The 26,428-nt window shown below is 45.3% G+C and overlaps 1 long non-coding RNA gene across 2 annotated transcripts in view; it reads right to left on the bottom strand.

Moving 5' to 3' along the window:
• Nucleotides 1-26,428, bottom strand: part of LOC140638131 (uncharacterized) — a 39,020-nt gene that overhangs the window by 2,895 nt on the left and 9,697 nt on the right. The window contains exons 3-4 of one of the 2 annotated variants that reach the window (XR_012035314.1): nt 4,656-4,728; nt 4,119-4,547 (exon numbers count right to left, since the gene is read on the bottom strand). This is a non-coding gene — a long non-coding RNA (uncharacterized lncRNA). Of the gene's footprint in view, nt 1-4,118; nt 4,548-4,655; nt 4,729-26,428 lie in introns of those variants that run through there. The other variant, XR_012035315.1, reaches the window with a different exon arrangement.

Genomic DNA, 26,428 nt, shown 5'->3' with positions numbered 1-26,428 from the left:
AAGATTATTGAAATATATTTCCAAATGTATCTCCAGAAAAGTTGTTCCAAATTACACTCAGTAGCCAATGAGTGTTGCTTGCGGCCCTGTCCACAGGTGGCTTAGCTGCTGTTTGAATGAGTGGACAGCTCTGAGAACTGTATCCAAAGGTAGAATTGATGGGGATCCATGATTGCTGGAGTGTGGGAGTGTAAATCATGAAGAGTGGATGGCATTGAGGTTCTTGTCTCAGGTGTGTGTAAAGATGGGAAAGCCTTTAGCAGAGACAGGGAAAGAAGGAGGGGAATTGGAAACCAGAGAATAGACATTCAGTTTGGGAATACTGCATAGTTAAACAAACACACAAACAAACAAAAAACTATGTGCAAGACCCAGAGGATAAACAAGCAAAAACATTTCCCCCAAAGAAAACATGCAAATAGTTAAAGAATAACAAAGTATCAACCTCATCATTTCATGAACTAAGATTCATTTGGTTGAAAATAATAGAAATGTTAAGTTTTACAAGTTCGATTAAAGAGGGAGAATTAAGGGAAGATTCACAAAAGACTGGAAGAGCAGAGAGAGAGAGCTATCACCAGATCCTCACACATTGACAGGAGTCACTCTCTGCTTTTCTCTACAAGTTAACCTTATTCCCTCTTGGACTGGCCTCATTCTACGTGGCAGGAAGCATGGCTTCCAAGAGCCCCAAAGGTCATCTCTCACAGCTTTGCCTCCAGAGAACTACTGGGACTTGCTCTCACTTGTCCCAAAGTCAAAGACCCTAAGGAAGGGCTCTTATTCACCCAACATGGTCCAATAACCAAGGCCTAGAGTGAGCTATTGTGACTGGGCACCTTAGGTCGGGTATCCTTCTTGGGCTAATAAACTGGGATCAGGATTTGGAGGAGAATGAAGCATGTATATGAACCACATGTTTAGTGGGGGGAAAAGAACTCTCCTCAGAAGAAGGGGGATGCAAAATGATGTATAGTCACCAGATTCTTGTGTTTCTTTCCATACAAGCTATGCCCACAAATTGTCCTCTCTTACCGTGGGCAACCTTCCCCAATGGGATATTACTCAAAGTCATCCGACTTCCTCGTCCCACTCCACGTCCAGAACCTATGGGATGGAAAATCTTTTTTTCCTCTGATAGTTTTTTAGTTTTTCTTGTGTATTCTCGATGTTCTGCAGATCTAAACATGGATAGATGAGGATTTGTTATTTATTCTACTCAGTGTTCAGAGGGCACTTTCTGTCTGAGGATTCTGGTGAATTCCTCCCTATTATCTCTTCAGTCTTTTCCACCATTTACTCCTTTTTTGGAACCTTTTCTTGGTTTGAGCTTCTCAAACTCTTCCATGTCTAGTAATTGCCTTTTCATATTTTCCATTTTTCTTTTTTTTTCCCTCTCTCTCGTGCTGAGTTCTGGGTGAATTCCTCAGCTCCATCTTCCAAAGCACTAATTGTTTGTTCAACTCCGCTTGGTCTAGAGCTTCCCCCATCTGTTATTTTTATTTCAAGTATGGGATTTTTTTTTCATGTCCGTTGTTTCTAATAGTTCCTCTTCTATATCCGCTAACTCTCTTTTGCTTCTTCCTTCATCTTTTGAGGATTCTAAACACGCCCACTTTATAATCATTTCCACCTTGCTCTACTGTTTTCATCCAGAGGGAGTTCATCTCCTGTCAAATGCTTTTGTTGGCAATCTTTCTTCACTTTAGTTTTCCCTGTTTCTTTTGTGCTATCCATGGAGATGTTTATCTTCTTTTGAAATGTGTCTGAATCTTTCTATTTTCCTGTTTTGTATGTCTCTCTTTCCCTGGAGAGGCAGTGTGGAGTCCTGGGTAAGAGCTCAGGTTCTGGAGGTGGCCTGCATGCCTGTCTTGGCTCTGTGATTCAGGGGCTGTGTGACCTCACGCAAGGGTTTCTTCACCTCTCTGAGCCCTCATTTCCCCAGTTGAGAGGATTGAGTGAGCCGGTGCACATAAAGCTCTTAAACGATGCCTAGAACATAGTGAGTGCTTAATACATGTGAGATGTTGTTTCCACATGTTTGGAGAAAATAAGTGAGTTTGGGTGTGGATAGAAGCAGTGCTCAAAGCATTAACTCTGAGGACCGTTTGGTAGCAAGTACAAGTCCAGGGTTCCTGAGTGTGTTTGTTCCTCTTGCTCAAGTCTTCTCATGGCTCCTCATGCTCCTGTCCTCTTTGGGTATGTGATTCCTGTAGTCACCAACCACTTCCAACACATGTCATGTACAATGCTGGTGGGAAGTAGGGTTACTGTTATAAATGCTACCATTTAGATGGGTGAAAAGGAGGTGACACACAGTGGTCACTGGTCCAGCATTTAAACCACAACCAGCTGGACAGGGATGGTGAGGTCAGAGTTGTGGTTGGTGAATATCACTGTGTGTTGGCAAAGAGTGAGTTCCTTGGTCACCAGGCTGACTCTTCATGTTTTGCCTATTGATAGTATCTCCCTTGCCCACATCTGCAAGACCCTTCATAAGCAGAGCAGTGGAGAGGATTCTCCGCCTCATAGCTATCCTGCCTCACAAATCACTTCCTGCTGTCCAGTTACCTGAGAAATACCTCATCATGGAGTTGTGAAATGATAGAAATTTCTGGGGAATTTGGTGGAAAAAAACTGATTCTAAATCACATCCCACATCTACTGTCTTTCTGTGTCTTTTCTGTGTCTGGGAAGTGCTTGGGAATCTGTATTTTTAACAATCATCCCAGGTGGTTCTTATCATCATGAAAATTTGAAAAAAAAAGAAAGAAGATTTGAAAAATAATTACCTTAGTGGTTGAACAATCACACACCTGAGTTTGGCAGACTTGGGCTTTATAGCACTGCAACCCTGAAACACTTGCTTCTTCTGGGCCTACACTACATGTCTCTCACAGCACCCTCCCAACGGCTATGAGAAATCATCGACGTATTCTCTCATCCTCGTATTCTTTTTTTTTTTTTTTAAGTTTTATTTATTTATTTATGATAGACACAGAGAGAGGGAGAGAGAGGCAGGGACACAGGCAGAGGGAGAAGCAGGCTCCATGCCGGGAGCCTGATATGGGACTCGATCCCAGGACCCCAGGACCACGCCCCAGGCCAAAGGCAGGTGCCAAACTGCCGAGCCACCCAGGGATCCCTCATCCTCGTATTCTAGTACTGAGTCTCCCAAAGTGTAAGTCTGAATGACACATGATCTGAGTCCTACGAGCCACTGGAAAATAATCTAACTGACTGGCTTGATAACATAAAAACAGGAATGTGGGGCATCTGGGTGGCTCAGTGGTTAAGCTTCTGCCTCTGGCTCAGGGCGTGATGGTCCTGGGATCGAGTCCCACGTCGGGCTCCCTGCATGGAGCCTGCTTCTCCCTCCGCCTGTGTCTCTGCCTCTCTCTGTGTGTCTCTCATGAATAAATAAATAAAATCTTAAAAAGAAAATTCCACACCCCAGTTCAGGTTCCAGTTTCTGTATTTCTTGTAGTGGTAAGTGACAGGAACACAACTCAAGCTAATTTCTGCAAAAGAGACATTTATTGGAAGCGTCACCCAGCCAGAAGATCAGGCATGCAGCCTACCAATCCTGCAGAGACTTCTCCCTGCCCCTCTGCCTTGCTTTTCTCTGTGTGTCAGTGTCATTCTCTCCGACAGGCTTTGTGCTGATGGCAGAAACATGCCCCTGGCAGCTGCTGTGACTCACCTCTTTCCGCACCAATACCGAAGGATAGGGTTTGTATTCTCTAATCCTAAAATTTTTAATTACAAAGAAAGGCTCTGAATGGCTTAAACTGGTTGGGGATCCGACTTGATTTTGGACTACCTGTTTATAAGGGAGGAGAAGATGCATTTCCCAGAAGAGTCTTTTCTGGGTATACAGAACAATAGATGTGCTCTGCCCAGAAAATCAAACAAATGCAAATTAAAATGGCATTAAATCCCACCGGAATGGGATCCCTGGGTGGCGCAGCGGTTTGGCGCCTGCCTTTGGCCCAGGGCGCGATCCTGGAGACCCGGGATCGAATCCCACGTCGGGCTCCCGGTGCATGGAGCCTGCTTCTCCCTCTGCCTGTGTCTCTGCCTCTCTCTCTCTCTCTCTGTGACTATCATTAATAAAAAATAAAAAATAAAAAAAAAATCCCACCGGAATGAAATGAAATGAAGATACCCAATACAGTTTTATTGCTGGGCTAACAAATCACTAAAAAACTTAGTGACTTAGAATAACCCAATGTATTCACTTATATTTCTATAGTCAGAAGTCCAACATATCTTCTTGGCTAAGATCATGGTGTCACCAGGGTCGTGTTCCTTCTGGAGGGTCTAGGGGAGAATACTTTCCTTGCCTCTTCCAGCTTCCAGACCTCTCCCACATTCCTTGGCTCATGGCCTCTTCCTTCTTCAAAATCAGCAACCTAGGGCTGAGTCATTCTCACTCAGCTGTCTTTCTGGTTCTCTTCTGCCTCCTTCTTTCACTTCTAAGGATACTTGTGATTATATTGGACCCATCTGGGTAATCCAGGGTAATCGCCCCATCTCAAGATCATCTGGGAAGCAACAATGCTCCTTTGTTATATAAGGTGACCTACTCAGGTTCCAGAGATTAAAGGGGACATCTTGGCACGAGGGGTGGGACAGTGTATTTTTCTACGTACCACAGCTGCTAAGAGTGTAGTGAGTAGATCCTCTCAAATTCTTCTGGTAAAGGTGTACATTTGCACAAAATTTCTGAAAAGAAAGTTGGTAGTTTGATAAAATATGCCTTAAAACGTTCATATTGGTTCTTTCAATGATTCTAATAATCTGTCCCAAAGAAATAATGCTAAATATGTGTGTGGGTGGAATTTATACACAAAAATGTTCATTACCACTCTACTTATACCACCAAAAAACTGGAAACAACCCTAATGTCCAGTGGCGGTAAGGCTAAGTAAACCATATGACATCCATATAAGGAAACATTTTGTTGACAGTAAAAAGTTTGTTTCTGAGAAGCTTTTAATGAAATGAAAATATTTGTGTGCCCTGATGTTAAGTAAAAAGAGGAGGACGTTTGTACTTTCTGCTCAATTTTGCTGTGAACCTAAATCTGCTCAAAAATAAATAAATAAATAAATAAATAAAGTGGGGCGCCTGGCTGGCTCACTTGGTGGAGTATGCGACTCTTGATCTTGCAGTTGTGAATTTGAGCCCCATGTTGGGTGTAGAGATTACTTAAAAATAAAATCTTTAAAAATAAACAAATAAAATAGGCTCCTTAAAAAAAACAAAGTCTATTACTTAAAAACAAAAACCAGGAGACTCAATTTCTAGAAAAATGATCATGCAATCCCCATGTTCAACACCAAGTTTTACAAAATCTGGATCATTGTGTAATGCCTGTCAGAGCCTTTTTGTGCATTTTTTGCTTTCAGTGTTTGGAACTTTGTTTTGCCTTCTAGTATACACATTAAAATGAGAATAAAAAAGAGAAGATCATAGATATAATATGATTTAAGATATATATATATATGTATGTATTTTAAAAACCTAGAAAAGAGAAAGTTAATGATAATCGTTACCCTGTGGGTGGTGGGATTACGTGCAGGTGAATTTTCCCTATGTATCTAGCTTTGATTTCTTTCTAAATTGCTCCTTACATGCAGAGAATCAAGTTGATCATCATCCTTCATGCATGGCCACTTCTATTTATTTATTTGGTCTGTTTGCTGGTTATTTTGATAATGGAAAAAGTACCCCCACACCTAGCATTCAAAATGAAAGCACCCCAAAGCATACCCAGAACCTGAATCCCATATTTCTTTCTTTTTTTTTTTTGCTCTCCTTTTTATATAGTTTTATTGTATCTATTGTGTGATTGCCAATACCCTTCCAAAGCCCTTTTCTTTCATTTTCTTCCTAAGAGTCTTAAGAGGAGGGAAGCATGTTTATTCTTAAAAAGAATTGTACATTCGAACAGGAAAGGTGGATAGAATAGTAACTGACAAAATGCCCTTTTAACTATTTATTCTTCAAAGCATCCATAATCATTCCAGTTTTACCCTTAGTTCAGGAGTGGTAGTTCAACGCCTGGGTTTGTGGTGATCAAATCCCACTCATGGTGAAGGCAAGTGTTTGAGGAATGTGGGACCTGAGCCTTTCTTATGGGGACACCCACTTTTGCTGGTCTCATTCTCTAGACTGTGTTAAGATGGTGTCAGGCCATTTCTGCCTCATGAAACACAGGTGACCCACCTGGAATCCAGATGGATAAATTCAAGGACAATAGCCCAAACTTCTTCAGGTCAAATTAATTATAACCCCCGCCCCACCCCACCTCGTCGCCCTGCTTGACATCCATGCTCAAGAATTTCCCTTAAAAAAAAAAAAAGAATTTCCCTTTTAGATCCCTGGGTGGCGCAGCAGTTTGGCGCGTGCCTTTGGCCCAGGGCGCGATCCTGGAGACCCGGGAACGAATCCCACATCGGGCTCCTGGTGCATGGAGCCTGCTTCTCCCTCTGCCTATGTCTCTGCCTCTCTCTCTCTCTCTGTGACTATCATAAATAAATAAAAATTAAAAAAAAAAGAATTTCCCTTTTATCTCTTAAACACTTAGTAAAAATTTCACCTGGAGACTTCTCATGAGCATCAGCTATATGTCTTTAGACCAATAGGTCTTAACCTAGGCATGAAGAAAACAAAAGATGGGAATCACTTGGGAAGCTTTTAAAAAATACAAATGCCTGGAACCAACCCCATTCTAAGAGTTTCTGTAGGGATGATACAAGAATTTGTTTTTGTTTTTTTTTAAGATTTTATTTATTTATTCATTCATGAGAGACACACACAGAGAGGCAGAGACACAGGCAGAGGGAGAAGCAGGCTCCCTGCGGGAAGCCCGATGCGGAACTCGATCCCAGGACCCTGGGATCACGCCCCTGAGCCAAAGGCAGATACTCAACCACTGAGCCACCCAGGTGCCCTTGATGCAAGAATTTTAAAGTACTTCCCCAAAGGCCAGCTACGTACTCTTGGTTAAGAACCATAGTGTCAAACAAGGCTCATGCCTGTCTTTGTCTTTGCCAAACTCTTCAAGGCAAGTCCAGCTCCCCAGCTACCTGGCTTTTAGCCCTGTGTCTCAGGAAACAGATGTCCATCTTTTGTTTTCCTCATGCCTCCCTGAAAATTGACATTCACCTTCTGACTATCAGGAAAAGAGCCAACCGTCCTTGAGAGATGCTGGTGTTGGCTGTTTTGCATACTTTGGCCACAGTAGTTTCCTGCAGACATTTTAGATCTCTTTCTTTCTTCTGGCCAATCTCTGCCTATTGCTCTGTCTCTTTTTATCTCTCTATCCCTTCCCATCTCGCATTTCAGATTACCCTGCAGGTCAGCTTTGTTCTTTTCCCCATAGAACAGGCACCTGCAGACTTCCATCCTCCACTTCTGAGACCTAAGAGGCAAAAGAATTTCTCTCTCTAGGATTAGTTTGAAAGATGCTGCAGAAAGACTTTATTTGAGAGGCAATTCAAGTAATGGCTTAGAGCAAGGGCTCCAGAGCCAGAGTTCCAATCCTGGCTGTGTGTAGACAAGCAAATTATTTAAACTCTTTGTGTCTCTGTTTCCCCAACTGTAAAATGATGATAATTATATCTACTCCACTGAGCTTTGGGGAAACTCAGTGAGCTAATGACACACTCAGAACAACTCCTAGTACGTGGTAACTATTGTATAGGTAGGTGACCATGCCCTCCCTCCGTGGACGGCCCAAGAATGTTGTTGTTATTGTTTTTTAAAGATTTATTTATTTATTCATGAGAGACATAGACTGAGAGAGAGAGGCAGAGACACAGGCAGAGGGAGAAGCAGGCTCCATACAGGGAGTACAATGGGGGGACTCAATCCTGGGACCCTGGGATCACGACCTGAGCTGACAGCAGACACTCAACCACTGAGCCACCCAGGGGTCCCCTCAAGAATATTTAATTTGCTTTATGAACTCAACTCTCTGAAAGTAGAAGAGACATGATGAGCTCTGTTGCTGGACCTAATTCTACATGTATCAATATTGGTTTACAATGTAGAAGTGATATCAGGGAGCCCTTTATGGTACAAAAGGGACTTGGGCCAGTAGGACATATTTCGCCATGTTCACTTCACTTAAGGAAAGCAGATTTTGGCCAGTTGGGAAATTTGCATGAGTCAGAAAGTTCAAAGGAGAATGTGGTTAAACAAGGACGTAAATCTCCAGAAATAAAATTCTCATTATACTATCACAGATTAATCAAGGAAGCATGCTTGGCCAGTCTCTCCTCCCCCTCCTTCGTATGTTTCATCCCCTTCCAAGTACTTTCCATATGACATCCCAAATTTGCCTTGGCCTTTCTTCTCATCCCCACATCACCCACCCGCTCTTGCTCAGGCTACCTTTATTTTGCAGTGGAGCTGTAGCTTCAGCTCCCCAACTGGCCTCTTCCTGCCAGCTCTGCACCTTCCACAGTTTCAACGTGTTCTTTACCCTCTACACTGCAGCCAGAGTGATTGTTTTGAAATACAAATCTGATCGTATTCTTGCCATCCCTATCCCACTTCCACACCCTAAAACCACTCAATGGCTTCCTGGAGCTTTCAGGATAAAGAAAAACAGCTTTAACAGCCTACTGGGCTCTGCAGAGTTGGGCCATCACCTGTCTTTCCAGCTCTACCAGGTCCACCTGCCCTGTCTCATTTTTTCCATTCACTGTTGTGGGCCTTTCTTTGGGCCCACGTGATCCTCAAGTCTCCCTGTGCCACAGGACCTTTGAATGTGCTAGTTTCTTCCTGGAACACTCCTCCTCTTGCCTTTAAAAAAATAATAAACTTTATTTTTCAGAGCAGTTTTAGGTTTACAGTAAAATTGAGAGTACAGAGATTTATCATATATCCTGTCTTTCCCTACCACACACACACACATACACACACACACAAGCAGCCTCCTCTACCATCAAAATCCCACACCAAATTCCTACACCAAAATTCCACACCAAATGTACAATGGATTGTACACTTTTTACACTACACTTCATGAATCAATATTGACACATTACCATCAACCAAAGTCTATTGCTTACATTAAGGCTCAGTCTTGGTGTTGTACATTCTACGGATTTGCATAAATGTATAATTATAAATATCCACCCTTATGGTATCATACAGAATAGTTTAACTGCCTTAAAAATTCTCTGTGTCCTACCTATTCAACTCTCCTTCTGCCAGACCCTTAGCAACCACTGATTTTTTTCTTCTTCTTCCATAGTTTTTGTGCTGAATAGTATTCCATTGTCTGGACATATCACAGTTTATGTATCTACTCACCTACTGCAGGACATCTTGGTCGCTTCCAAGTTTTAGCAATTATGAATAAAGCTGCTATAAACATTTGTGTGTGTGTGTGTGTGTGTGTGTGTGTGTGTGGACAAAGTCTCCAACTCATTTGGGCAAATTATAAGGAGTGTAACTGTTGGATCCTATGGTAAGAGTATGTTTAGTTTTATAAGAAACTGCCAAATTATCTTCTCAAATAGTGGTGCCATTTGCGTTCCAACTAGCAAGGGGAGCTCCTGCTGTTCTGTACCCTCGTCAGCATTTGACATTGTCAGTGCTTTGGATTTTGGCCATTCTAATGGGTGTATAGTGGTATCAAATTGTTTTCATTTGCGATTTCCTAATGACTGTGATGTTGAGCATCTTTTTATATGCCATTCACCATCTGTATATTTTCTTTGATGAGGTATCTATTCAGATCTTTTGCTCATTTTTTAAAAAAATTATTTATTTATTCATGATAGACATAGAGAGAGAGAGAGAGGCAGAGACACAAGCAGAGGAAGAAACAGGCTCCACGCAGGGAGCCCGACGCAGGACTGGATCCTGGGACTCCAGGATCGCACCCTGGGCCAAAGGCAGGTGTCAAACTGCTGAGCCACCCAGATGCCAAACTGCTGAGCCACCCAGATGCCTTTTGCTCATTTTTTAAAGAGGTTTTATTTATTTGTTTGCTTGTTTGTTTGTTTGTTTGTTTATTTATGAGAGAGAGAGCATGGGGAGGAGCAGAAGGAGAGGGACAGACTCTGTGCTGAGCATGGAGCCCAATGTGGGGCTCAATCTTAACAACCCTGAGACCAGGACCTGAGCTGAAATCAAGAGTCGGTTGCTCAACCAACTGAACCAACAAGGCATTCCTCTTTTGCTCATTTTTTAATTGAATTGTTTTCTTCTTTCTTTTTGACCTCAGTAAACATTTCCTCTTCATCTTTTAGATACTAATTCAGTGATCCCTTTTTGCATCTTAGACTAGATTTAAAAAAAAACAAAACTCATAAATTCTTAGAGTGCTTTGTACCTCTTCTTCACAGTTATCAGAGTTGCAATTTTACACTATTTGCTTGAATATTTGAATACCGTCTGTTTCCCTGAATCTGTAAGAGCAGGGACCACATCTGGCTGTTCTCTGGTAAATCAGTAGTGCCTAGTACCCTGCCTGACATGTGAGGGGGTGACAGGAGCATTTGCGGAGTGAGGAGTAAACTAATAACCTCGCTGAGAAAGAAAGTAGAGTGGAGGACGAGGGGTCATTTAAAGAAACCACTGCTAATACAGGGTGAGTCCAGAATTTCAAAGAGCATGTCTAACAGTGGGAGGAGGCAGACGGCCAAAAACAAATGCCAAAAAGCACAAACCTGTGAGGCTGGTGTCAAGAATACTAATGTGTAAAATGAGCTGAGCCTTCAACAAATGCCTAAGACCACAGAAAGCCTGATTTAGAAAATGATTTGGAGCAAGAAAAATAACAAGGAAGAACCAGGCCCCACACTTAGTGGAAGGGGCATAATTTTTTTAACACATAATGTTTTTCTCAAGAATAGTAATTCTTGGGGCATCTGGGTGGCTCAGTGGTTGAGCGTCTGCCTTTGGCTCAGGTTGTGATCCCGGGGTCCTGGGATCGAGTCCCACATCGGGCTCCCCTGCGAGGAGCCTGCTTCTCCCTCTGCCTGTGTGTCTCTCATGAATAAATAAATAAAATCTTAAAAAAAAATAAAAAGAGTAGTAATTCTCAAACTAGAAGTGTAAAGGCAGATTCCAGAAGAAGAATATCAAGCCTAAGATCAGAGAAGAGGTGTGGAAAAAAAAAAAAAAAAAAAAAAAAGAGAAGAGGTGTGGGAGCATCTGGCGAAATTACACAAGCTTCAGCTTCAGAGGAATCTCATCAGAACTTGGAGATAAGATTACAGAGCCACTGTCCATGAATTCTGAGAAATTTGGGAAAGAAGCCAATAGCCAGGGAAACACAAGATGTTTCTTAGTTTTCAAAAAGGGAAAGAATGTGCATTTGGGTTAAGTTTAAGTACCTCTGACTTCCAGACGTGACATTGATTCATGGCACAAACGTGAACCACAAGTGTGATGGGATAGTAGAGAGCGGAATTTCCCATCTTCCTACCTTGATAAGCTACCGTTTCAAGGACAGCAGCCAGCAAGGCGGAGGCAGCAGATCACCTCGGAGGACGCCCTTGTTCCTACAACGATGTCACGAGTGAATGGTTCCTTCAGTCATACAGCTGTAGGCAGCGGGGTGCCGTCACCCCGACAACACGATGTAACTGAACGTTCCCGCTGGCCTACAGCTTGACAAACGCCGTTCTCCGTAGTTTTGGCCTGCCTCGCTGGTTGCTGGAAGCAACTGGACAGATTTGCACAGATACAAGGAGCCCGGGCCGAGAAGGGTCAGGACCCACCTCTCGGCCTTGAGGCTAAATACTGTTGGATGTTCTCGGGCTGAACCAGCCAAGAGCCCCCCACCTCCCAGAGGGCACCTAACGGCGCCCAAGGGGAGATGTCAAATGTCCCTTGATTATTTGCCAGCATAGTGTGTGGCTGAGGCTGATGCACCCTCCGCAGCCGAGGACCCGGAGGAAGAGCCCCGCGTGGCTCGGTCCTGTGTGAGCACGATGCGAGGAAGCTCGGGGCGCCAGAGAGCAGGGCTGGAGCGCGGCCTGGGTGGGGTGCGGCAGGTGCGGCCTGCGGTTCGCAGCTCCGGGGGCGGCGGGGAGCCTGGTCCCCCAGCTCTGCGCTCGCTGCACAGCGCACACGGGCAGCAGGGGATAGCGGTTTTCATTGAGTTGGTGTCCTGGGCTGAACAGTATTTCTCCCCCCCACCCCCTGCCCCCCAAATTCAGGTTTATCTGAAACCTCATAACATGAACTTATTTGGAAACAAGGTCAGGGTAGATATAATGAAGATGAGATCATTCTGGATTAGGGTAGGCCCTAAATCTAATACAACTGGTATTCTTATAAGATGAGAGAAGGACCCACAGAGACACCCAGGGAAGAAGGCCACGTGACCATGGAGGCAGAAATCATAGTGAAACACGACAAGCCAGGGAACACCAAGGATTGCTAAGAAACACCAGAGACTGGAAGAGAAGCATGGAACAGATCTTCCCTCAGAGCCCCCAGGAGGAACCAACCCTGCCAACACCTTGATTTCAGGCTTCTGGCCTTTTTTTTTTTTCTTTTTTTTTTTCTTCTCGTCTTTCAGCTGTGAGAGAATCCACTTTTATTGCTTTAAGCCATCAAGCTTGTGGTACATTATTGTGGCTGTCCTAGAAACAAATTGATTTGGGCATGTAGGGATTCGAGATATGAATCTGGAAAGTAAGAAATGATTTGAATCTTATTTGAATTCCAGTCTGGTAAAACAAGTTATGCCAGTTCCAGATTATTAAGCTGTTGTCTTATCTGTTCTGATAAATCAAGAAAATGCTAAAATGACAACGTCTTAGAATATTTTTGTGGATAAACCAGAGAAATGTGGGTTAGATGATAGCCACAAGTATGAGAGTTTATTAGCTAGCTGAGCACTCTTTTGGACCGATTGATGTCGACCCACTGAAGATGGCACGCCTCTCGGTCCTTTATAGTGACTTGGATAAGACTTGGAATGTGTTCTTATTAAATATATAAGTAATATAGAGTTGGTAGGGATAAGATGAGAGATGGCAGATCCCACATCCAAATCAGTCAAGATATCTAGAATGAAATTTTATGGGGAAAAGATGTAAAGTTAGGGTTCAAAAAGTTATCGTGCAAAAGTGAACTGCAGGAGATCTGTATTGAGAACAACTCATATGGGAAAATTTCTAGACATTTACAGTTGATCCCAGCTTAAAAGGAGACAGCGATATGCCTTGGTTACTCAAAAAGGCAATACAATTTTAGACCACATTGATACAGATTCACTAATAACAATTAACTCTGTAATCAAGTTCCTTACCAATGGTTAAAATAATTTTCATATAAGTTATCAAAGTGTTTACTGGGGAAACCAGACAATTCATGGTTAACTTTGAGACATAAGAATGACGAGGTACATGTACTGGTGAGGGAAGGGTTCCCAAGGAAAATGCCCAGAATACAGGAAATACAAAATGAGCAGCCTTGAGATTCCCAACTGTTCCTTCCCAATGAAGCCCTTCTAGACTGAGCAGTCAGAGACCCTGGAGCCGACCAGGCAGGAGCTGCAGGCATGGCACTGTGCTGACCACAGGGTAGACTAGCAGATGAGCAACAAGACACGAGCAGAGGCACTGTCTGACCAGCCCAGACCTCACCAGCACTCTCCAGTCAACTAGATCAACTGATACTTTGCAAATCCAACACAACATCTGAAAGACTACTTTCTAACTTTTATTTAGAAAGAATATTAGACTTTCAAAAAAGTTGCAAAAGCATTCCTATACACCCTCCACCCAGCTTCCCCAAATGTTAACATCGTACACAACCATAGTACAATGATCAAAACCAGGATGTTAACATTGATATCCTTAGCTAATTTACAGATGCTATTCAAATTGAGTCAATTGGCTCACTCTTCTCCCTTTTCTGGTCCAGAACCCAGTCCAGGCTCTCACATGGCAGTTACTTGTCATGTCTTCTTAGTCTCCTTCAATCTGGGATAGTTTGTCAGTCTTCTGAAAGATTTTTCCAGAGTAAAGTTAACAAACTAGAAAATGTCTAGAATGGTGAGGGTCTGGAAAAGCAAGAACCCCAAGCAACTGTTGCCAAAACTGGAGCTGTCAGCCTCGAGTGGAGAAGTGTTAAGGGGGCACATTACTTGTCTTCAAAAGCCTGAAGGACCCTCACGCAGAAGATGGAGTATTCAATATTGCCCCAGGGGGTGGAAATAGGACCAAGAGGTGGAATTCCTATTAGGAAGATTTTAGCTTGCTACTAGCCAGAATATTCTGTCAGTTAGAACTAACTAATCATACATGGGGCCTTGGCAGAACTAGGCAGGATCCAGGCAGAAGATAAGCCTGGGTGATGAGAAGCCAGAGAAAGGGAAGGGGGTTAGAGCAGGAACAGCCATGGGGCCGCTGGCAGGGTCCTCCTGCTTTAAGGACATCCGACTCAGCGGGGAGAGGAGAGCACACAAAGGTTTGATTGCCAGGTCTAGTTGAGTAGGTTAGCAAGACAACAGCAGGAACAGAGCGCACTTCCTCTAACAGGTTTGCTGCCCAAGTCCACTATTAACAGGCAGTAGGAGGATTTGCCCATAGCCCTCCCAGTAGACTGTCTGTCCAGCCTGCTCACTCTTGCAAGCTCTCTAACTCTCATGAGGAGGAGGGTGTCCCCAGAGGGGCAGAAATTATATTCTTAGGTCTGGGAATTTGGAGTCGGTGCAGAAACACAGGGGCCCCTCCTAGGGGGTATTGGGGCATGCTGGGGCCAGAAAGGTACCAGATCTGTGGCATAGACTCTAGTCTGGACAGTTCCTATGGCTTCCTGGCCTGAGGTCCTTCAAAGGATGTTAATCATATGTATTTGAAATGCATATCATTACTGAAAAACAAAGCCAACCAAGTGGTAACAAGGAAAAGCAATTAGTTAATGTGTAAGTTAAGATCTCACATGTCTGTTTTTCAAAACCAATCAATAGCCAAGATTTTTCTGCCAGGTTAGCTAAGCAAACATTTAGTCCACCAACATCCTCGTGAGAAAGTAGCTCATGAGAAAGTAGCTAATGACTGCATCACAATGCAGCACTGTCAATCCTGTGTTCTTGTCCATCTACCTGGCCGCAGATCGATGGTAGGCCTATCTTGCCATTCATCCATCCATCATCTGTCCTTCCAGCCATCCATCTACACCTCCATCCATCAAGCCAATATTTGTTTAACTTCTACTATGTGCCAGTCCTATGTGGGACAATGGAGGTATAACAATGAAAAGAAAAATCTTTCCCAGTCTCAAAGTGCTAGACGTTGAGTGGGACCTAGAGGGGGATGGAGGTAACAAAACAATGAAACCATCTCTGGATGAAACATAGACTTAACTAAGAAAGTTTGGATTTCCATTTATAACTCCCCAGTTGAGCAATTTCTACAGATGATTCAAAGTCATCTGTAAGGAGGGAGGAAAAGTTATTCGAATTGCCATAGGCAGGTTCAGATTTTATGTGACTCATGAGAAATTCGTGGGATTGGAATCAGAGTCAACGGAATTCAATTTAATGAATGTGCACTGAGAGGAAAGGGATCAATACCCAATACTTCAATACTACTTTCTCAGACCCAAGATTATGAGAGCCTCTCTGACAAGCTGACCTGAGGACCACTGGTGGGAAAGGCCCCCCAGAGCTGCCACCAGGAGGGGAGACAACTGTGAAAAGGTGACTTGATCGTCACCTTCCAACCCAGATGTGCTAGCAGGATGACCTGTGTGTAGAGGCCCATCTGTGGAGTTTTCTGGATTGTGACATGGAGAGCATGGGAGTGTTCTCCCTTGAAGAACCACCAGGGTCTGTGCAGAGATCCGAACTGATGATAGCATTACATCTGTGAGGGTGGGGAGCAGGGAGGACTGTCTGTGGTCCATGGTCAGTGCTCATGCCTCAGCTGCAGGCACTTCTCTTTTGCTCACGGGCCCCCAGAGATGGCTCACTTTCCCAGCCATAAACTGGGAACATTGCAATTCCCTTCTCAACAGAGTTCTTCAGACGCTTAACAGCTACATGGAGAAGCTATGTGGGCCAGATATACAACTAGAACAGGGATGTGTTTTGGAAACCAGCTCTGCCAGCATTTTCACAACCTTAGATGGGTAAGCAAGCATCACCTCCTACTAATTTCCACTTTGATCTTGGGTGAGAAAAGTTGTTGACAGAACCCGAAATCGTTTGTTGTTTTGCCCTACTTCACACAGTAATTTCTTTGCTTTTTTTTTCCCTTCCTGTTCTAACATTTCTAAGCCTAACTGTGCTGTAAACTAGGGTAACACAATGTACCTCATAGAGTGACTGTAAGAATTAAACAAGGTATCAAGTGTCTACTACTAAGGCAGGGCTGGCAAAGGTGCAGCATGCGCCAGAAGTCAATTTCCACCCCGGTCCTGTCTTGCTCCCATCCTTAGCTCTGATGCGGTCAAAGTACTCAAGACCAGCTCACCAGCAGGGGCCCTTAGGTGGCTCAGGTGGTTAAACATTTGCCTTTGGCTCAGGTCATGATCTCATGATCTCAGGGTCCTGGGATCGAGCCCCGCGTGGGACTCCCTGCTCAGCGGAGAGTCTGCTCCCTCTCCCTCTGTGCTCTCTCTCTCTCTCTCTCTCTCTCTCTCAAATAAAATCTTTTTAAAGAAGGGAAAAAAGAAGACCAGCTCTAAAGTTATTGAACACTTGTCATAATAAGCCAGGCACTGTTGCTATGTGCCCTTTTGTGTTAACTCATTTCATTCTCACATCAGCCCTATGGGATACACAGAGTTGCTACCCCCGTTTCACAGGAAGGAAAGAGGAGCACAGAGAAGTTCAGTAACCTGGCCAGCATCATACAGCTGGGAAACAGTAGAGCTGGTATACGCATCCACATGTTCCATTCCCAGAGCCCCTGCTCTCGAATAATGTATGATGATGCCTTGTAGTGTGTGTGGTAGAGACACAGACTCATGAAATGAAGGTTACTTCTTTTTTTTTTTTTGAGAGAGAGAGAGAGAGAGAGAGAGAAGGAGAAAGAGAGTGAGCAGGAGGGGGAAAGGGAGAGGGGAATCTCAAGCCAACTCCACACTGAGAGTGGGGTCTGACACAGAGCTCAATCTCATGACCCTGAGATCATACCCTGAGCCGAAATCAAGAGTCAAATGCTTAACCGACTGAGCTACCCAGACACTTGGAAATGAAGGTTACTTCTAATCTGTACCAAACCTTGGCCGAATGGTGCTTAGTTCCACCTGCTTTTCTCTGCCTTTCTAAATCATCTCAGTGATGTTTTAATCAGCTTGTCTCTCTTGATTTGTTTATGCTGCTCACCTCCTCGGGAGTAATTTGACGTTTTACACTTTAACAGTACTAAATGGTCACATGCTTATGAGAGAGAGAGAGGGAAGGAGAGAGAGAGAGAAACAAGATTAACATAATACCATGTATCGTAAATAGTAGCCTGGGTCCAGCTGGACATAAAAACTCAGGCCAAATTGAGGCAGGGCAGGGTCAGGGAGGAGGATCCTCTTTTGAGTAACATGTTTAGAAACTAACATTTTGCCCTCAAAAGGCACAGTGCAAAGTAAGAATTTCCCATGTCAAAGAAGCCTGGGAATGGTACAGACTGCAGCTCCAGATATGATGATCAGTGTGAAACAGAGAGGTCCGGCGTAGTTGGTGCCAAGGTAGAGGATGCAAGGAAGACAAGACGTATAAGCGTCACTGGAAATCCATGGTGCCAGGAGATGTGCCCAGAGGCACGAGGGAAGGGAGTGCCCAGGCCAAGGATGGGGGGCAGTGGGCGGCATTTACTTAAAGGGACTCTGCTGGGCTCTTCGCCTTGGTGTCAGAGACAGGGGTATCCTGGCTTTCATATAAACTGAGGTGAGCTAGCCCACACTTATGCTTCGGGCAGTGATCATGCCCCTTGGTGAGTATCAGGATGCAAAGATGAACCAAGGAGCCCCTTGTCATTGTTTTCAGACTCCCTGGTCATCGGAGAGCTTCTCCCTCCCCTCTGCTCCTCCCCCTGTTCATGCTTTCTCTCGCTCTCAAATAAATAAATAAATAAAATCTAAAAAAAGAAAAAAAGGTGAACCAAAGATCACTCCTCAGGAAGTTGACTGTCTACTGGGACAGATGGACCGGCAGGCATATGATGCCCATGCTGTGTAACGATTGCTTTTGTGGACCTGGGGAAAGAGGAGCAAAGAGAGAAAGCCAGGCCCAAGATGATGTCTGGGCTGTAGCTTGGAGCACAATGTGGTGATTTCCAGGTGGGTGGCACTGGAGGGTCATCATTCTAGCAGAGACACGGTATCAGCAAAGGCGCTGGGGTCTGAATGAGTTTGGCCCGCTCTGGGAATCATGTTGTTGCCTGGAGCAGAGGGTCTGATAGATGGGGTGGGCAGGGTGGGCAGAAGTCAGGTCACGGATATGGCCTTTAGTTTACCTTGAAGGTGCCACCTCCTATGATGGTTTGTGAGAACTTTGAAGGGGATGGACTTTGCCTGCCTGCATGCCACTGGTCCCTGGAGCAGGACTTTTCACTATTTTTTTCAAACGACAAGGTCACAAGCCATCAGCAAATGATGAAATCAGCTTAACTTTTTCAAACTATATTCTTAAAAAAATAATAATGAAATAGATCAGAACAGGGCTTTTCCAATGATCTGTCATTCACAAGCTGACTTTTTTTTTAAATTCCAATCTGTCATGGACTGATACTTTTGTAAACTGTAATAAAGCAATAAAAATGAATTAGTAGAAAAGGGATCATGCTCTTGGATGTCACAGCAATGTCAAATTGCTATAAAAGTTAAAAAACAAACAAACAAACAAAAAAATGCTTACTCTTGGGACACTTGGGTGGCTCAGTGCCTGAGCGTCTGCCTTTGGCTCAGGGAGTGATTCCGGGGTCCCGGGATCAAGTCCCACATCTGGCCACCCGCGGGGAGCCTGCTTCTCCCTCTGCCTGTGTCTCTGCCCCTCTCTCTGTGTCTCTCATGAACAATAAATAAAATGTTAAAACACAAACAGACAAACAAAAACGCTTACTCTTGAGTAGCTCTACTGAGAGGTCATTCACACACCGTACAATCCAGGTTTTGAAGTGCACAACTCATTGGTTTTTAGTATATTCAGAGTTGTGCCCTCACCACCACAGTCTATTTTGGAACATTCACATCATGCCTGAAAGACGACTTCCACCCATTAGCAGTCGGTCCCCTTCCCCTCCAGCCTCTCTCCTGCAGCCCTTGGCAATCACTAATCTACTTTCTCTATTTGAGATTTGTCTGTTCTGGATACTACATGCAAATGGAATCATACAGTATGTAATCTTTTATGATTGGCTTCTTTTTTTAGCATAGTGTTTTCAAGGTATGTTGACACTGTAGTACTGATCAGTACCTCAGCTCTTTTTATGGCCCAGTACCATTCCATTGAGTAGATCCAGTCCATCCTGTCGACCCATTCATCAATCGATAGACATCTGGGTTGTGCCTACCTTTTGGCTGTCACGAATAATGCTGCTGTGAACATTCACATACAAGCTCTTGAGTGGACATACATATTCCCTTCTCTTGAGTACATACACCCAGGAGTAAAGTGGCCAGGTCATAGAATTCTGTGCTTCTCTCTTTGAGGAAACGTCACATGTTTTCCCGAATAGCTGTACCATTTCCCATTCTCAACCAATTTTTTCACATCCTCATCAACACTTATCTTATAGCCGTCCTCGTGGGCATGAAGTGATATCTCTTTGTGGTTTGCGTTTGCATTTCCCTGATAGCTAATGATGTCAAGCATCTTTTCATACAGTAAACACTTACTCTTAATTTCTGCCCTTATTTCCTTCCTGGCTGGTGATAAGCAGTTCACAGTCCTCGCTGCAAACAACACTGGATTGGAAAATGTGAGAACATCTCACAGAAGGAGGTTAGGTGGTGTTTCAGAAAACGTTCATGTCAGTTACATCACGCGTATATGTCTGGGATTGAGATGTAAAGCGTATTTGTGTTTCTTACTCACGGAAAGCTTCCCCAGCCTCCATCTTCGTGGAGAGTGGAACAGCCTATCCTTGAAAGGGGTCACTGTCCTTCCAAACACATGTCATGGCCAAGTGCCACTGCCCCAGCCCTGGGAAAATCTGACCGGCAGCTTCAAAATACGAAGCTAATCAAAAAAGGTTTAAATCCCAAAGCAATTTAATTAATAAAATCAACCCACTCTTTTGAACCCAGTGAAAAGTTTAAAAGACTTTTTCTATTGTGTTTTAATGCCCAATTAATTTAACAAAAGTTTTTAATACCTGATGTTATTTCATGAAAATGTGATTGCTGCAAAGAGTTGGTTTGTTCTGAAGTATAAGCAAAGGCAGGTCATGCCCAGGTCTACCCCTGGTGGGAGTGTGTGTGCTTGGCACTCGCTTGTACATGTGTTCATGCACAGGTACATACGTGCAAACGTCCTTGCTTTAACGGATGGTACTGCTTATCCATATTCCCTGCAGCATTATTCACAATAACTAAGCAGTCCACTGAAAGATAGGTGGATTTTAAAAAGGTGATACACGCAAGCAGTGGAATGTTAGGCCGCCTAAAAAAATAAGGAAATCCTGTCACATGCTGCAACATCTTGGCGGCATCATGCTGAGTGAAATAAGCTAGTCACAAAAGGACAAATAATGTATGGTTCCACTTACACAAAGTACTAGGGTGGTCAAAACCATAGAGACAAAGTGGGAGGGGGGCAGGCTGGGGGAAGGGGCATAGGGCACTGTCAAGCAATGGGCACAGAGTCTCTGTTTGGCAAGATGAAAAAGTGCCAGAGATCTGATACGCAACAATGTGAAAAGACTTAATACTGCTGGACTGTACACTTAAAGACAAAGGTGATAAATTTGATGCTATGTATTTTTTTTAAGATTTTATTTATTTATTTATGAGAGACACAGACAGAGGGAGAAGCAGGCTCCCTTCAGGGAGCCCGATGTGGGCTTCAATCCCGGGACCTGGGATCACGACCTGAGCCAAAGGCAGATGCTCAACCACTGAGCCACCCAGGTGTCCCACTCTATGCATTTTTTTTAAACCACAATTTAAAGTAAAAAATTTGTAAAAGATGATGCTAGTCGCAAGCAACATCACTTGACAGAACTTGGGTGTTGGAGCTCACACAATTGGCTGTAAAGCCCTGCTCTGTCCCTTCGGAGCTGTTGGGTGAAAACATCAAGCCTTGAGTGACACTTGCGTGCTTTCAGCAGGGAGGCAGCTGGTTCTCAGTGCTAGCAGGTGGGTCAGCTGGGAGTCAAGTGCCTGACAGGTTGAGGGGAATCCAAGGGGCTGTGACTTCCAGGTGCAGTATGCAACCACAGCCCCTTCCCATTGCACGTCTGTCTGCCTGTCTGGCTGTTGTCTGGTCTCGGGGAGCCAGTTGAGAGCACTGTGGTGGTAGTACCTGGAGCTCCCTGTGGTCCCCCCTCCCTGAGGATAGCCTCCCAGCCACTCAGGTCTGGGTTATTCCCTCTGAAAACAAGATCCTTGTAAATTCTCTGAAGACCTGAAGTATCCAGTCTTGGGGTTCCTTGTGAGAGTCTTTTACCAGCTCAGCACAGCTGCCTGCTTCATAGGAGGCAGTCAGAGACAAACTGCGGGATTTTAGGTGTGTTCCAAGAGCAACAGTGGGGACTTTCTGTACCCAGGAAAATTTCCCAGCCAGTCAAGGCCTCATCCCTTGGCTCAAGGCTTTGCCCTCATAAAACACACACATTCCTGAGATCATACTAATACTCTTACAATTAATTAATTTCACCGTTTCCTGAGCTTTTATATACAGAATATTCATCCAGACTTATCAGTGACTGTAAAGTGGGGTTATAATCTCTGCTTTTACAAATGAACATTTTAATGAGCACCTACTATACGTCAGGCACTATTCTAGGCTCTTCCTCCCAGGTTAGTTTTCTCTGTGTAGTAAGGGGTTCAGAGACCCCTTGATGCTATGTATTTAGCATCAAGACAGAGAAGACAGAGCCAGGTCTTCTACATGCGGTGCTTTTCCCAGAATCATTTTGCCTCCGTGTGAAACATCGGGCAGGGAGCAGGGTTTCCTGGGAGCAAAGAGCACGGCAGAAAGGTCCCTAAATGAGGCAGGCCAGCCAAACGGAGGAGTGCACAGTCAGGGGTGGCAGGATAGGGGGCCACAGGAATGGGGAACCCGGGACTATAGTGGCCTCTGGGCCAACCTGCCCTGCCTGAGGAGCCCTCCCCGTCTCCTCCCTGGGCCCTCTCTCTGATGTCGCGGCGAGGTCACTGGCTGGAGAGGCAGACCGACCCGGACTCGAGTCTCCGTAAGCCTCAGCTCCTGAGCCAGTGCAGGGTGGATCATCAGAGTGCCCAGCCCTAGGTGGACATGAGGAGGCAGAGAAATGACGGACACCAAGCGCTCGACATCATCCTGGTGCGTGGTGGGAGCTCAGAAAGTGCGGCTCTGGGCGTGCTGGTCCTCCCCCTCATGGGTCCCTACCTCCTGACCCCCTTCCTCCCCCACTCCTGCTCCAGCCAAACCTCCACCCTTGAAAAAGCTGCAGGGAAGGGCATGAGCACCGGGGGTGGGGCGGCTGGTAGGGACAAGGGAGCGGCAGGGCAGTGACAGTCTCCACAAGCTCCCTGTCCTCCCTGAGGAGGCCTGGCCTTAGGGACCAAAGCCGAACTCCCGCCTTCCTGGTCACTCCACCAGCATCTGGGCATTCAGCAGGGCGTCCCAGGGCCTGTCCCATCGTGCGGAGGGCTCAGAACACCAAAGAAAGACTAGAGCTGGCAGGTGCAGGATAGGCCTTGCTGGGCTCGCACCACCCGAGGAGTGCTTGACACAAGCTCAGTCTGATGTGGTGGCGGGGACCCTCCTGCCATTGCTGCTGGTGTTGTCCAGAGTTGGCGAGCGGTCCTTGGAAACCCTGCCCCTCCCCCCACCTGCCCTGCAATCTTCTCATCATAGCGGGGAGTGTTCCACGGTGGCTGCCTACTGTCATTCTTGGGGAGATGCCTTAACCAGATAGATACCCTATCCAGCTCCAGGTCCCTTCAGCGAGACGACAGAGAAGTGTCTTCCTATGGAGGCAGTGCAACACAGTGGGAAGACTTAGGCTTGTGTTCAACCTCCAGCCACAATATTTACTGAAAGTTCTTCAGCCTCTTGAAACCTTGGTTTACTCACATCTCTAGTGACTATAACAACACTTACTCTGTGAGGTTATTGCAGGGCATAAATAAGATGACATGGGAAAGTACTTAACACACTGGGTACGCATAAAAGATATTTGACGTACGTTGTTTCCTTCAACTGCTTCTGGAGAGCACATCATAGCTCAGTCAATCAACAAATTAGCACCCTGTTCCTTTCAGACTGTTATTTGGTGCCGCATAAATGATTACTGGGGGAAGGAGTAGTCTCAGCCCTGGAAATCTTTCCATATGATTGAGGGAAGCCATAATCCATGGACTCTACTAGCAAACCAAGATGGTGCCACCCAGGCCTCCCCTGGGTCCTGCAGACACTGGGAGGCCACCACTTCTGCTCTCAGGCCTGGCATGGCTACGAGGAGTTACTTTCTGATAAGAAAGTGGGGTCTGCAATACTCATCCAGGGCACTCTGTCCTTCTGTTGAGGAGGATCTCCTCAGATGGGTCTATCAATTACCAAAGGCCCTCTCCCGAAACGCTTTTAAGAAGATTCTGGCTGTCTCTGTAGAAGGCAGAGGTGAACCTCTATAAACTAGGCTGCTGTGGACAAATGTGTTCTCACGGAGGAAAGGACAAGGCCAACATTCCTCTCCATTTGATCCCTAGGCACGGGGTGGGCACCGTGCTGTTAGTGGCATAGGGACCAGAAGCTGATGATGACTTTGTGCGTGAGACTCTGAGCATGTGCAGGTGCTGTTGCTAGGGGATACAGGGGCCAGAGTGTGCTACCAAAGCGGGAAGTGTCACGCCTCTGATGGCTATTATGATTGTATGTTGCCCTCCTAACATACTTTGCAGGAAGAAATTACTGGCACATTAGGAAAGCTGTCAATAGTAGAAGAGCTGGGCAGCCCGGGGGGCTCAGCCGTTTAGTGCCGCCTTCAGCCCAGGGCCTGATCCTGGAGACCCCGGATTGAGTCCCACGTCGGGCTCCCTGCATGGAGCCTGCTTCTCCCTCTGCCTGTGTCTCTGCCTCTCTCTCTCTCTGTCTCTCATGAATAAATAAATAAAATCTTTAAAAAAAAAAAGATTTATAAAAAAAATAGCAGAAGAGCTAAGCAGACAAAGGAGCCAAGCTGCCTAGGTTTGGGGCAAGCCCCTAAACTTCTCTGCCTTAGTTTCCTCATCCAAAATGAGGACAATAGTGTCCACTCCCAGGCAATGTGAGCAGGGCACTGGGAACAGGGCCTGGCACAGCGAATGTTCTACATAGGCATCAGCTGCTATTTTTTTTTAGTCACGTAAAATATTTGCCCTTCAGTGAGTTCTCCCACGTTTTCTCCTATCATTGGTGACTAAAGAAAAACTGCCCAGTTCTTTTTTCCATTATTCCACTTCCCATTTCTATTTCCGGCCTTATCTCACTGGCTATCATGTCAGCCCTTCTTGAGAGTGGTAAAAACCACGATGAATATTTGAGCAGCACTGGAGGGTATTATGCTGAGTGAAGTAAGTCAATCGGAGAAGGACAATTATTATATGGTTTCACTCATACAGGGAATATAAAAAATAGTGAAAGGGATCATAGGGGAAGGAGAGGAACTGAGTGGGAAATATCAGAGAGGAAGACAGAACATGAGAGACTCCTAACTCTGGGAAACGAACAAGGGGTGGTGGAAGGGGAGGTGGGTGGGGGGTGGGGGTGACTGGGTGACAGGCACTGAGGGGGACAGGATGAGCCCTGGGTGTTATGCTATATGTTAGCAAATTGAGCTCCAATAAAAAAAATATACAAAAAAGAAAAAGAAAGAAAGCTGCGTTTAAAAAAAAAAAGAAATGAAAAATTTTTAAAAAAGAATATTTGAGCAGTTCCGAGAAGGATGGATGTGAGATGAGAGTGGCTAAAAGTAGAGCCCTGGCTGGGATACTGGTATAATAATTCAGCTGTGGTGTGAAGATGGCATGACTGTGGATAAAATCCTAGAACCCCATGGGTTGTCACAAGTTAGTTCCAAAATACTTTACATTTGTTACTGTTTATAAACTTACACACATGGCCTTATTTTCATCTTCACAAAATTCAGCTGCACTGAAGCTTCAGATATGAGGCATGGCCATGTAGTGTTTAAGATAACGGCTCTGGGGAACCTGGGTGGCTCAATGGTTGAGTGTCTGCCCTCAGCTCAGGTCATGGTCCCGGGGTCCTGGGATCGAGTCCCGCATAGGGCTCCCTGCTCAGTAGGGAGTCCCGCTCCTTCCTCTCTCCTTTTTGCTCATTCTCTCTCTCTCTCTCTCTAATAATAAAATCTTAAAAAAAAAAAAAAAAAAAAGAAAGACAGTGGCTCTAGAGTTTGGCTTCCTAGCAGTGTGACCATCGGTTACTTAATCCCTCCACACCCCAGCTTCTTCATCTATGGGGGGCAATAATATGATTCCCGTCATTGGCTTGCTTGGTAATGTGGTAAGTCCCCTATAAAGGTTAGCTGTTATCATGAATATCCAGGAACTTTACGGCTTGCAAAGCTCTCTCCCGGTTTCACCTGACATTCTTTGCTACTCACACGCTTGTCACACATCCCCTTGCCATTCTCGCTGCAGTTCAAGCATGGGCTGTCCTGTTACCGCGTACCTCATGAATCTGCCTCCATCTTAAAACCCAGGCTCAGTCAGGGGACTGATGCTCAGGACCCTCTTCAAGAGGGGAAAGCTGCCAACCTGAGTGAGTCGCCCTGTTGGGCCCTGGAGGCAGGCCATGAGCTCGGTTCCCCATGCCCTGGGCACCCATGGCAGCCCCTCCAGAGTGGCCATACAGCTTACACTGCTATTCAGTCATCAGGCCAGAGCCAGACCTGCCCTGAGCAACCAGCATACGTGGCCATCTGGCCTAGGAGAGATCCTTTTTCTCCCCACTCTGAAGTCTTGGTCTCATGTAGTCTAGCCTGGCCCTGGCCCTCTGCCCTGCTGCCAGGAGGCCCACCAACGGGTCCCCACAGACAGGACTTCACCATGGATTCTGCTCCTGGGCCTGTTTTTCTCAGCCATGCCACCGAGACACCCACAGAGGAAGGAAGACAATGGTGACCAGAAGGCAGAAATGAGCACTAGGGACATGTTGGGCACAGCTGCCAGGGCTCTTGGGCAGATGGGGTCCCAGGGGGAGGCTGCTGGACCCCTGGGGAAGCAGAAGACTTCCAGGAGATGGAGGTTTGGAGGAGCAGTTTGAAGGGGTGTCAGAGGAAGAGCAGGATGT

The sequence above is a fragment of the Canis lupus genome, chromosome 8 (assembly GCF_048164855.1).
Source record: "Canis lupus baileyi chromosome 8, mCanLup2.hap1, whole genome shotgun sequence".
In the NCBI taxonomy this organism is placed as follows: Eukaryota; Metazoa; Chordata; class Mammalia; order Carnivora; family Canidae; genus Canis; species Canis lupus.
This window is presented reverse-complemented; position numbering and strand designations above follow the sequence as displayed.